General features: G+C 47.1%; 1 protein-coding gene across 5 annotated transcripts in view; it reads right to left on the bottom strand.

Moving 5' to 3' along the window:
* Nucleotides 1-12,766, bottom strand: part of diaph2 (diaphanous-related formin 2) — a 344,883-nt gene that overhangs the window by 35,689 nt on the left and 296,428 nt on the right. The gene's annotated exons all lie outside the window — the stretch shown is intronic.

The following is a 12,766-nucleotide window of genomic DNA, read 5'->3' as shown; positions in this document are numbered from 1 at the left end:
GCGACCGAACAGTACTTAAGGACGGCTATGTGCAACAAAGAGATCCTCGAATGGCTAAGATGGGATAGCATTGGCGCTGCCTGCAACCCTGCCTGTGGAGGGTGCCGTTGTGGAAAGTGCCCACCAGGAGGGAAGGAGATGACTCTTGCTGACGAAAGGGAACTTGAAGTGATAAAGGCAGGCTTAACCTTTAAAGAGAGTGACACCCACAGTGACCAGCCGCACTGGGACGCAAAGTATCCCTGGAAGGAAAACCCAGCATCCCTCCCAAACAACAGGAAGGCCGTAGAAGCAACGTTCCTGAGGACTGAGAAGCAATTAACAAGAGATCCTCTTTGGAAAGAAGCCTACACAAAGCAGATTCACGAGATGGTGAAAAGAGGAGCCGCGGTCAAGCTTACCAAAGCTGTGATGGACAGCTGGAAAGGCGCTGTGTGGTGGGTGAGTCACCTAATCGCACCAAACCCTCACTCTGTAACTACACCAGTGCGCCTCGTTTGGAATGGTAGCCAAGAGTTCCGAGGAGTGAGCTTAAATAGTATTTTGCTCAAAGGTCCAGACGTACTCAATCCCATCAGAGCAGTCCTCCTCCGGTTTAGGGAAGGTAGACACGCCGCCATTGGCGACATCACCAAGATGTACAATTCGGTGTGGCTGGAGGAACAAGAAGTCCATGTACACCGATTCCTGTGGAGAGACTCTCCTTCTGATGAAATCGAAGATTACGCCGTTGTAAGAGTGAACATGGGAGACAAACCTGCTGGGTGCATCGCACAAGTGGCCATGCGGGAGACTGCGAAGTTACCCCAATTCACCGACATGGTGGAGGAGAGGCGAGTCATCGAAGAGGACGCTTATGTTGATGATCTTCTCGCGTCCCACAATGACTCACAGCACTTAAGTAAAATCCTAGATGGAGTAGAGAAGATCCTGAGAGCAGGAGGCTTTTACCTCAAGCCTTGGGTCCGGTCTGGTCAAAGTGGGAGGAAGGACCAGGCGAAACCTGACCAAATGACACTGGTGCTGCCCAACCAGTTAAAGGAGGAAGACAACAAAGCGCTGGGGGTGGGTTACCTTGTGAAAGAGGACAAACTCTTTGTGATGGCCTCCATTAATTTCTCTAAAAGAAAGAAGAAAATGAGAACTGGGATTGACCTTACCGAAGGAGAAGTAGAGGAAAAAACACCAAATCCATTAACTCGTCGCGTCCTACTGAGTCAAATTGCTGGATTGTATGACCCCATCGGTCTGATGACACCTGTGAAACAGAAAGGTGTCATTCTTGTAAGAAAGGCTTTCCAGGAAGCTGGAAAGCTCTCCAAAGACACTTGGGATGAGTCCCTCTCTGACGAACTCCGAGGGAAAGCGATCGAGCTGTTCAAAGAGTACACCCGCTTGGGGAGTATCAAGTTCCACAGGAGCCTCACACCCTCTAGCTGGAAGGGTAAGCCCTGGGGAATCACATTCTCCGATGGAAGCTGTGACTCTTACGGGGCTGTACTGTATCTGCGATGGGAAACGCCTGATGGTGTAATTACCCGGTTGGTGGACTCAAAAGCCAAGTTAACCCCCTTAAACCAGAAAGGAGACGCAGTCAAAGCCGAAATCTGTGGGGCTGTCTTTGCTGCACGCCTAAAGGAATACATGCTGAAGCATGGGAGACTGGCTGTGGAAAAGTGGTACCACTTCATAGACAGCCAGACTGTGCTGGGAGCCATCCAGCGAGACAGTTACGGATTCCAAACATTCTTTGCAAATAGAGTCGGGGAGATCCAGAAGGCTGGGCCCGTAACTGATTGGTGGTGGATCCCAGGTGACGTCAACGTCGCCGATCTCGTCACGAGAGGGTGTTCGCCCGAGCGCCTAGACGAGAACTCTGTGTGGCAGAAGGGACCCGAGTTCCTGTCTAGTCCAGTTAAAGATTGGCCTATGAAATCTGCAGCAAAGGTGGCGACTGAAGCTAGGGAAACAGTGAACGAACTCCAAAGAAAAGCCTTTACAGCAGTTCTCACCAGGACTCAAGCTAAGGGGTCATTGAAACTCGCTAACGAAGACCCACTACCCATGGACATTCTGGAGCCCGCAGAACATAAGGCCAAATCTGTTGACACGAAGGCGAAAGAGACGCTGTGGGGAGCCGCACTCACAGATCAAGTGGGTCCGGAAAAGTACAGCTCTCTAGCCAAGCTCTGTAGGGTAGTCGGCTATACCAGAAGGGCGGTGAAGATGTGGTTAGCTTGTATAGGGAAAGCCCCTATCCCAGCAAAGTGGGGGGTGGTACTGTCAGTGAAGGAACTCGAGGCTGCGTTCCACGACCTGTGCCTGGCCACCCAAACGGAGGTCGCATTCCCCACAACGACACTAGACAGACTCGTTGTCAGCAAGGACGAAGCTTCGAGGCTCCTGCGGTGCTACGGCAGAGTCCAAGCCATCACCTGGGGAGACCCCGGAGTACCCCTGATCCCGTATAAGGCCTGGATCAGCACCCTCCTCACACGGGAAGCCCATGAAGCCAACCACGAAGGCGTCGCTGGCACACTCCTCCGGGTGAGGTCCAAAGCGTGGGTGGTACAGGGGCCAAGAATTGCAAGAAACATCATCGACTCCTGCGTGCACTGTCGAAAGACAAAGGCAAGGTTGTGCAAGCAACAGATGAGTGAGCTCCCTCGTGAACGATCTGAACCAGCTGCACCGTTTGAGCTAACAGCACTGGATCTTTTTGGCCCCTACGTTGTTAGAGACACTGTAAAGCGAAGAACAAAGATGAAAGTCTGGGGAGTAGTATTCAGTTGTATGGCTTCCAGGGCGCTGCATGCTGACATCGTGGAAGACCTGTCAACGGATGGCTTCCTAAAGGCGTACCAGCGCTTCACAGCTCTCAGGGGCCACCCGAGAAAACTTTGGTCGGATCAAGGGACCAACTTTGTGGGCGCCAAGCCAGCTTTAAAGGAGCTCTACAAATTCCTGAATAACATCGACAAGGATCAAGTCCAAAAGAAAGCAACCGCCGCTGGAACCGATTGGTCGTGGGTGTTTCACCCAGCAGACTCTCCCCATCGAAACGGAGCAGCTGAAGCAGCAGTTCGTACACTCAAGAGAGCGTTGAGCAACATCGGGGTGGAAAGTCACCTGACAGCACTGGAGTTCCAGACTCTCCTCTACCTGGCAGCTAATCTGTCAAACGAAAGACCAATCGGCGCAAGAGTCCAGGTACAAGACGAGACTGTAGGAGTCATCACTCCCAACTCACTTCTGCTTGGCCGTGCTGGGCCTAGTGGGGACTCTCGAGGGTTTGAATACCTGACTTACCCCGTTGCACGCCTAAGAGCGGTCCAGATCGAGGTCGACAAGTTCTGGAAGCGGTGGTGCCAGCTGGCGGGCCCGGGCCTCTTCGTTCGACAGAAATGGCACGCACCCGCGAGGAATGTCACAGTGGGAGACTTAGTGTGGTTGGCTGACCAGAATGCACTGAGAGGCCAGTTTAGGCTCGGTCGAGTTGTGGAGGCCCATCCTGATGTGAAAGGCGTAGTTCGGTTTTATAACTGTCCAGATTTCTGCTGGCTGGTCTTCACCTTTCTTTCTGACAGGGAAGCCTCCCTAAAAGTATGCAAACTCAGTGGCTCAAAGAAGAGTGCATCGCCCAGCGAAATGCTCTCCCTGGGAATCGTGTCAAGAGGCTTCTACTGTTCTTGCAGAACGAAAAGACGATACTTAGAAGACTGGCACGCTTGTCCAGTGAACCCGGCAAGCCACGCCCCACTCGTGCTTCTGAAAGACCCAATTACCGTGAGAAGTCAGCTGATTGCAAGAGAGAGAGGACGGCGTTCACTAGAGCAACTGCAGCTAAAGTCATAACCTGTACCGGAGAGGACAAGCAGAAACTTTGCGCCTTATGCAGTGAGGGAGAGCATGAACCCTTCCGCTGTGCAACGTTTAGGAAAGCTTCCCTGTCAGAAAGAAAGGTCCTCGTAGAAAAAGCAAAATCATGCAAAAAATGCCTAGATAACCACAAAGCAGACGATCTCTGCACTGCAAGGTTCCTCTGTAAAAATGTGAGGTGTAAGGACGGCCCTGCTGTGAACTGAGCATTGCTCAGTTCACAGTTATCGTCCGTCCGATCTATTTGTTCCAATTCTTCAATATATTCATTGCTGGCATCGACGAAAACACCATAATCACTCTTCAATCCTGTCACCTCTTTCGACAGTTCATCGAGGTGGCCAGCGTTAACTTTGAGACGATTAAAACGTGTTGTCAAGTTCCGCTGCGCATTTAATAGCCTCCGCTGTAGGCTTTCCAGATCTGGCTTTTTGTCTGCCATTTTACACGGCTGTGTTGGCTCCTCCGTTCCAGCTTCTCCTCTGTGAGGCTCTTCGCCCAGAAGAACCTTATTCACGGCTGCGTTGGTTCTTCTGTTTCAGCTCTTCGCCCAGAAGAACCTTCCATCTTTCTTGGTTTCGACAGGGATCGATTTCGTCTCATATCCTGCCAACTGGAGCCCTGCTAGAGACCTGTTATCTCCATCTGTGAAATTCCGGCCTTCACTACCAGAATTTAACAACTTCTGCGCTTGGGTTCTGATGAGAGCTGCTGTAAAGTCTTTCTTCTGGAGTTTACTCACTGTCTTTTTAGCATCAGCCGCCACTTTTGCTGCAGATTCCATAGGCCAATCTTTCACTGGACTAGACAGGAACTCGGGACCCTTCTGCCACGCGGAGTTTTCGTCTAGTTGCTTGGGTGAACACCCTCTCGTGACGAGATCAGCGACGTTGACTTCACCTGGGATCCACCACCAATCAGTTACGGGCCCAGCCTTCTGGATCTTTCCGACTCTATTTGCAAAGAATGTTTGAAATCTGCAACTGTCTCTCTGGATGGCTCCCAGCACCGTCTGACTGTCCATGAAGTGGTACCACTTTTCCACAGTCAAGCTCCCATGCTTCAGCATGTATTCCTTCAGGCGTGCGGCAAAGACAGCCCCACAGATTTCGGCTTTGACTGTGTCGCCTTTCTGGTTTAAGGGGTTTAACTTGGCTTTTGGGTTCACCAACCGGGTAACTACACCATCAGGCATTTCCCATCGCAGATACAGTACAGTGCCGTAAGATCCACAGCTTCTGTCAGAGAATGTGATTCCCCAGGGCTTGCCCCACCAGCCGGAGGGTGTGAGGCTTCTGTTGAACTTGATGCTTCCCAAGCGAGTGTACTCCTTGAACAGCTCGATTGCTTTCCCTCGGAGTTCGTCAGAGAGGGACTCATCCCAAGTGTCTTTGGAGAGCCTTCCAGCTTCCTGGAAGGCCTTTCTCACAAGAATCACACCTTTTTGCTTCACAGGTGTCGTTAGGTCGATGGGGTCGTACAATCCAGTGATCTGGCTCAGTAGGACGCGACGAGTTAATGGGTTTGGTGCTTTTACATCCACTTCTCCTTTAGTAAGGAGAGTCATTTGGTCAGGCTTTGCCTCGTCCTTCCTCCCACTTTGACCAGACCGGATCCAGGGCTTGAGGTAGAAGCCCCTTGCTTTCAGGATCTTCTCCACTCCCTCTAGGATCTTCTTCTTCCAGTCGACCGGCTTCTCATGGTAGCTGGGTCTCTCAGAAATGTAAATGGGGATTGGCTTGCTGAACTTCAAAATCTCTATTCTTGTGGATAATGACTTTTGGCTTTTCAGGAACATTAACAGCCTCTCGAAATGGTTTCCCGGGAAGGCATAGTTTTTGGGGCTGCTCACATGTGAAAGCCACTGGGTTAGCATTTTCTTAGAAAGTCTGCCCTCTAAAGACAGTATCACCAGGTGCTTCTGCTCTTGTTTAGTGAGCTTTGGCTCCAATGAGCTGTGGCTTCTCTTCAGTTCCTTTGTCTGAGCCTTCAAACCCGTCTGGTTTGGAGTTAGCAGTGGTGTGCCAGCCAAGTCCTCCTGTGCTAAGCTCAGTCTTTCTCCTGGTGCCTTGAGGTCTTGATGCAGAGTAGACTCTTCTTCTTCTGACTCTTTCTGGTAGAAGTCAGAATGAAGCTCAGTGAGATTCTCCTGACCTTGCACCAAGGTCTCCTGCAGCTCTGCAGTTTGGGTCTCTTCAGAGTTCAGCTCCCTGCTGAGCTCAGGCATCTCGGCCCTCAGTTTACTCTGCTCCTCTACCTTCTTGTCATTGACTTCCGTTACTTTCTGTAACTCTGTCACTTGACCCTTCAGTTTCTTCTGCTCCACTTCAAAGGACTCTGTGGGACCCGCTTGCGTCTGGATACTCTTCCAATCAGCCTTCTCGTTCTCGGAGAGCTTAGGCAAGCTTATCTGTGTGACCTTCTTGGGTTGGGCCCCCTGAGTGCTGTCTCCTCCCGTGACTGTACCAGAGTTGCTGGTGGGCACAGTGCTCCTTCGTCCCATACTGAAGTGGACGGGAGTAGCGTGAAGTCCTGGCATACTAGTGAGGGTCTGCGGAGGAGGGCTGGTAACACATGCAGTACTCCCACCATGCAGAACAGGTGGGATGGTATTAACACGGGTTACTGGTCGGATATGCCCATTTCCCCGTTCGTTATCCCGGCAGCATGACCACTCATCCATCAGTTCCTCCTTTTTAATTGTCAATGTTAAAAGGAGTCTCCATTTTTCCTTACCATATGGCCGATAGTCTTTCCAAACATACACAGCGTCTCTGAGTTCATGGAGTTCTTGATCCAGTCCCTTCCTTCTGGCCTCTCGCTGACACCACTGTAGTGCACTTTTTCTTCCGAGTACCTTGGCCTGGTCGAAAGCTGAATTGAACCGTGCCACGAGGGTGCCTATATCCGGCTCAGCATCCTTGAACCACAGCACTTCCATAGTCTCACGGTACCTTTGCACAATGGCGTCCCTCGTTGCTAGGGCCTTGCTCAGTTCACAGTTATCGTTCGTTGGGTCTATTTGTCCCAGTTCTTCAATATATTCAATACTGGCATCGACGAAAACACCATAATCACTCTTCAATCCTGTCACCTCTTTCGACAGTTCATCGAGGTGGCCAGCGTTAACTTTGAGACGATTAAAACGTGTTGTCAAGTTCCGCTGCGCATTTAATAGCCTCCGCTGTAGGCTTTCCAGATCTGGCTTGTTGTCTGCCATTTTACACGGCTGTGTTGGCTCCTCTGTTCCAGCTTCTCCTCTGTGAGGCTCTTCGCCCAGAAGAACCTTATTCACAGCTGCGTTGGTTCTTCTGTTCCAGCTCTTCGCCCAGAAGAACCTTATTCACGGCTGCGTTGGCTCTTCTGTTCCAGCTATTCGCCCAGAAGAGCTTTGTATTCCTTGTGCAATCTTCACAGCCTTCTTCACGGCTGCGGCACTTCCTTTAATCCTTCAACAGCTCCGTTAGCTCTTTGCTCCGGCTCCTCCGTTTAGTGATTCATGGCTGCTTCACCAGCACTCCGGTCCTGGTACTTCGCGATTGCCGTCCTCCGCTCGGCAGTCCGTACTCCACAGATACGGCGCCGACAACGGTTTTATAACTGTCCAGATTTCTGCTGGCTGGTCTTCCCAGCTCAATGCTCCCTTCTGGAAAGGGTGACCAGAACAAGTACGGCGGGCACAACTCGACTGTCTTTCTGAAGGTTTATTCCACATACACAGTTAAGCAGACGTCAGTTTGCAGTTAGACAACATCTTGTTAGGTAGAAGTTAGTTAGACAGTTAGACAGTTAGTCAGGTTATGAAACCGACAAGTCGTACAGGTTCTGATGATAGATAGATTTACGAAGCTGTATACGAAGGCAATATATAACAAAACATGGCTTTGACAATGCACCTTAAAGGCTCTTTAAAGGCAACGGTGCTTTGATACCAATTACAACAATGAACAAATAAATAGAATGAAAGACAAATAGCTTTGCCTGCTAGAAAGTTCTACAATAGTATCTGACACTGCAAACGCAAACATCTTGGGCATTAAATCTTGTATTGTAATCATAGCCACATTATACAATAACAAAGTATTGGAGTAAGAGTATGACAGCAGAGGAAGAAGTATTTGACTCTGGCACTACTTCTTATTGTCAGTGGAACACATAACCATACAGAATGGTATCCTATTCCACCACACATTATTTGTTCTCTAGCTGATCATCAGTTGCCCCTGCTGTATGCCTAATGAGCGATAAATAAGGTTTAATTCAAATGACACAAGTTGCCCATCCTTCAGCACTAAGCATGATGACTTGGGAGAAATTCCATTGGAATTATATGAGGGCAATTTTTCAGCGAGTGGAAGGGTCCAACTGCCTGCCCTACATTTGGCTTTCACAGCCATTCCTTTGGCTTTTAGCGCTGCAAGTTTATAGGTCTATTAGGAATTCATCAAACAATGAACGATATCAATCTTATTGTGTGAATGTGCCCTGGGTAAAAATAAGATAAAACCTTCCATTATGGGGCTTCCAAAGCAAATTTGCCCTCAAAATTGATCCAGTATTGACAATTTACACTTAGGGTGACCTTTCATAACTGCCCACTTACTTGAAAGGCAATAATGTTTGGAGAGTGAGCAGGAAAAAAAAGAACGAAAACAAAGCGCACTGCAAAGGCTCTAGGATATTATTGAATATGATAAATTAGTAGATATTTTTGCTCTGCAGTTGCTTGTTGATGGTCGGCTAGGCAGGAGGGCTGAGTACATTTTCACGACAATGAAGTCCCGAACCGATATAAGACAATACTGACAAAATAGATGAGCGCTTCAAGTCCATTATAGCACAAGGTCATTGACCTCATTTCTCATCGCGAGACAGAAGAAAGTAAGCACTGCCACAGTGAGCTTGGCACCACATGGTAAGTCTTTCCAGACAAAGATCTTTAAAAGGGCACAATGACATGAAAAGGGCATTCAGGCAGCCCCCCCCCTCCGCTGGTAGCCCATACCCATATAGCGAGAGTATACTTCATACAGTAAAGGGTTTAGGGGGTAGTTGGCTGGGTCAGGGTATAGCGACACCTGGTGTCTCGTCAGAGAAAAAGGCACCAGGTTACACAACACTTACTTGTGCCCTCTCTTGGCAGAGTCGAGCAAGGAATTAGTCACACACTAAGGGTACTCAAATGGTTCATAAAATCTTCATCTGTATCTCCGTAATGAGTTTCCCGCCGAGGATTAAAAATGATCAGGACCAGAGGATGACCCCATCGGTCAACGAGAGGGACAGTGGCTTTTGTCTAAGGTCTTAAATGGAGCAGCTGCCCATGCCTCTGTCCATACCCATCTACCTTTCAACCATCAGTTGTTGATAAATATCCTTATCTTGGTGAGGCAGGTGATAGATTTCAAGCAGCACATCTCAGCAGAGCTGTGCTCTCATCTACTCTATTGATACTTCACATCTAGTAAGCCATCCTGGCTTCAGCAAGAGGCACTGGCACCCTCTGGGCCCTTTTTGCCCCAAATCCCGTTAGCTCCACTTCCTGTACGTTTGCCTCCTGGGCTGCCCCAATGAATAACATCTATCAACACCCTGAAGTGGAAGGCTTGTGGAGGCGAGGGACTTTGACCCTCATCTCAGACACACCCTGAGCGACAGTCCCTATCTAATATGTGACACAAGCTTGCCTCTGTGTATGTGCGCACGTGAGAGACAAAATAAAGATAAAGCAACTGGTACAAAGAGAGTGTGAGTGAATTAATTGCTGGGGGAATTACGATCACTATCACTTCCTCTAAAGTAAATTAAGAGAAAAGACCGGTGATACCCCTCAGATCGGGGGAAAGATGAGAAGATACTGCGAGGATGTTTACTTCGGCGTGGCATGAATTAATTAAAAACACACAGATATAAGTACTTATAGATCATTTATGTCAGCAATGAGGCTGGAGGGTATAGACTTCTTTGTCAGCATCTACTCCAAGACACCTTTCCTCTCTCTTTTCATTTGATTTATTATTCTTCTTGCTTGAAATTTTCATGAGAGAATATAGGTAATTTAATCTTCATTAAACTTACAGGGGGACCACTCTCTGGCCTGATCAGCTGAATTAACTGCTAGGCTTCGGGGATCAGACAGTGGGCAGAAATTCTTTAACCCTGACAAGAATTATATCACCGCATCTCTAGTTTTTAATGGGCATACGATGATCCCTCACTGTTCAATGTCAAATAAGTCCTGCGGAGACTTACTATATAAAACACAGATTAGTACTTTTTGATGGACTGACCTGTGAAGGTGAAACATGAGAGCCGGGCAGAAAGAGGAAAGAAAATAGGCACTGGTTTGGGATTGTAATGCCGTTGAAAAGGCAGAAAATAAATAAGATTGGCTTGGTTCACTTTTGAAATCTGATTGATGTGTCTTTTGGGATGCCCCCAGTATGAAGGACCTACTGAGTCTGTGGCTTTCATCCCTGACCGAAAATCGATGAGCCAGAATGTATGAGAGGCTCATGCTCTCTACTCACCAATCTCCTGCCAGATACGCAAGTAACTGTCTCACCAAAAAGGGAATCTGAGAGAAAAGGTGTAGGTCACAGTATAGTCTCTGTTTTTGGCCTTATTCCTGTAAAACCCTAATACTGAAGTACACTCTAACCATCAAATTTCTTACATTTAGTGGCTTGGGTAATTGTAATAACACATGAGTGTGGACCCCTAGGTCAGGTTTTCCCTCCTGTGCAAAGGCGAGACTAGAAAATATGGAACGCTTCTGGAATTGGGTGTAATTGTAAGTGGCTGCATCTAGAATTGTGCTCAGTCTGACACTCGAGGGGGTCTGCTGGAGTGTTGCTTATTTTGGGGGATGACAACAGCACGCTGGGTTTAAATGAACTCATCTGACGTGGAAGCGACGATTCTTGCCCACGTCTGAGAGCCTCTGTCTGCTACATGCTGCTCATTTGAGGGTGACAGGAGGTTAATCAAGATTCAAAGCACGCCATTACAACGGACATGACAAGCTGATGTGAGCAGACTCAGCACCCTGTGTACTAAAGTAACTTCTCCGGAGTCAGAGCTAAAGATTTATAATACCGCTGAATTAACCCAGAAATGACATCACAAAAAAGTACTAAACAAAGCAAAGACAGCTTTCAGGACAGATATGCCTTGTGTCACCAAATCATCCATCACCAGGGAACTTAATTGTTTCTCTATTCAGAGAGTGGGCTACTTAAAAAGAAATTCATCTCAAACTGTGTGTAAAAGATTCTGTCCTCTTTCCTGAGAATTTCCCCCAATGCTCTATAGCAGCTGAACTCATTTCCAGATTCCATTTAGAAAAAAGAAAATCCATGGAGCCAGCATGTCAAAAGGATTTTCCCCTCTCATCACTTCAGAGTAGAGAATCCATGCAGCTGTTTTTCAAACTACAGTACTGAGTTGCATATCAACAATCAGAGAGCCAGTGGTGCACAATATACATTCTGGGAGCATAACTGTGGTGTGCACCAGGAAAGGGGGGGAAACTGTGATGAGTCTGATGCACAATGCCATGCAGGACTAAGAGCTGTCAAAAAGTCACACGACATAGGAAAATAGGTCAAAGAGATCAAGGATATTTGATTAAATATGAGGCATATTCATAATAAAAAACAGTATTTCTTTCTAATGTGATCCCATGATATATCAGTGCTGAATATACAATAGGAAAGTCATGCTCCATCAACTCTCGCACAATTGGGAAAATAACTTGCTCTTAACCCAAAAGAGACCCTGTTAGTGGTTATCAGGTCCTCAAGCAGAACTATATATGCAAATACAAACAAAGGAAGAAGTGCAATGCAATGGGAACTCTGCTGCCCCATATGACGCAATTCACAACAATAAATAGACTAAATACAAATTAGAAACACATTTTTGGGACTTGACCTTGCACGTTGATGATGCGATTTGCATCATGCACACAGTAAGTGGACGTATACCAGGGCCTTTAAGCATTAGGTTCAATCAACTACATCCTTCTCTCTAAAAAAAAAAAAAAAAGGTGATGTCCAAACTGATGGACCAATGAGGTGAAAAAGAAATTGACATTGCAGAACACAGAAGATCAAAATGCCAGGTAATCAGACATGCACCTATAAATATATAATAACAAGAAAGACACAGAACATCCTGTTGAGAATCACAGGCGATTCATTTAAAAAAAACATTTCCATAAGAGCCGAGAATCCTCCAGGTTGCTGCTGCGTTTGACATTTATCAGACATATAGGCAAAAGAAAGAAGAAGAAAAGAAAAACTGAGAAAGTGGCCTTAGCATGGAGACCGACAGTCCTCTCAAGCAGAGCACATCCAAAACACTGCCAGACCGAAAGTGATATCATGCTGTGACAACAAAGACTAATACTAAAAAGCAGGGCAATTAGATGATAACCATGGCCACTCTACAAGACAGGAATTGTGCTGAGTGAATCAAAAACTATTTCCTTCAAGTATCATGAACACTACAAGGATTATATTACGGCTACAAGAGGAAACATTGAAGCTCAAGAGGCCGACACAAGGGCATTTTCAATGATAGTGTATTGGATTTTAAAGGTATTCAATGTAAGATTTACATCATCACTCAGCAGCAAAAGCATTAATGCTCTTTACATTCGCTGCCGTACATGCTCACGTGGTCCTGTGCACAAAAGCAATTTACTACTGGTAATGAGAAACGCTGAAACATTATTAGACTATTCCATTCCATTAATATTAACAAATCCACCATTCATGCCCATAAAAGTTTTTTTTTTTTTCGTTTCTGTACATTGACTTTTTGATAATGATACCTAAATTCTACTTGAATTGATGTGACCTTCATTGGTTCAGACAGCTAC

Source organism: Solea senegalensis, linkage group LG12, assembly GCF_019176455.1.
Source record: "Solea senegalensis isolate Sse05_10M linkage group LG12, IFAPA_SoseM_1, whole genome shotgun sequence".
NCBI lineage: Eukaryota > Metazoa > Chordata > Actinopteri > Pleuronectiformes > Soleidae > Solea > Solea senegalensis.
The sequence above is the reverse complement of the archived record's forward strand: the minus strand, read 5'-3'. Positions and strand labels throughout refer to the sequence as shown.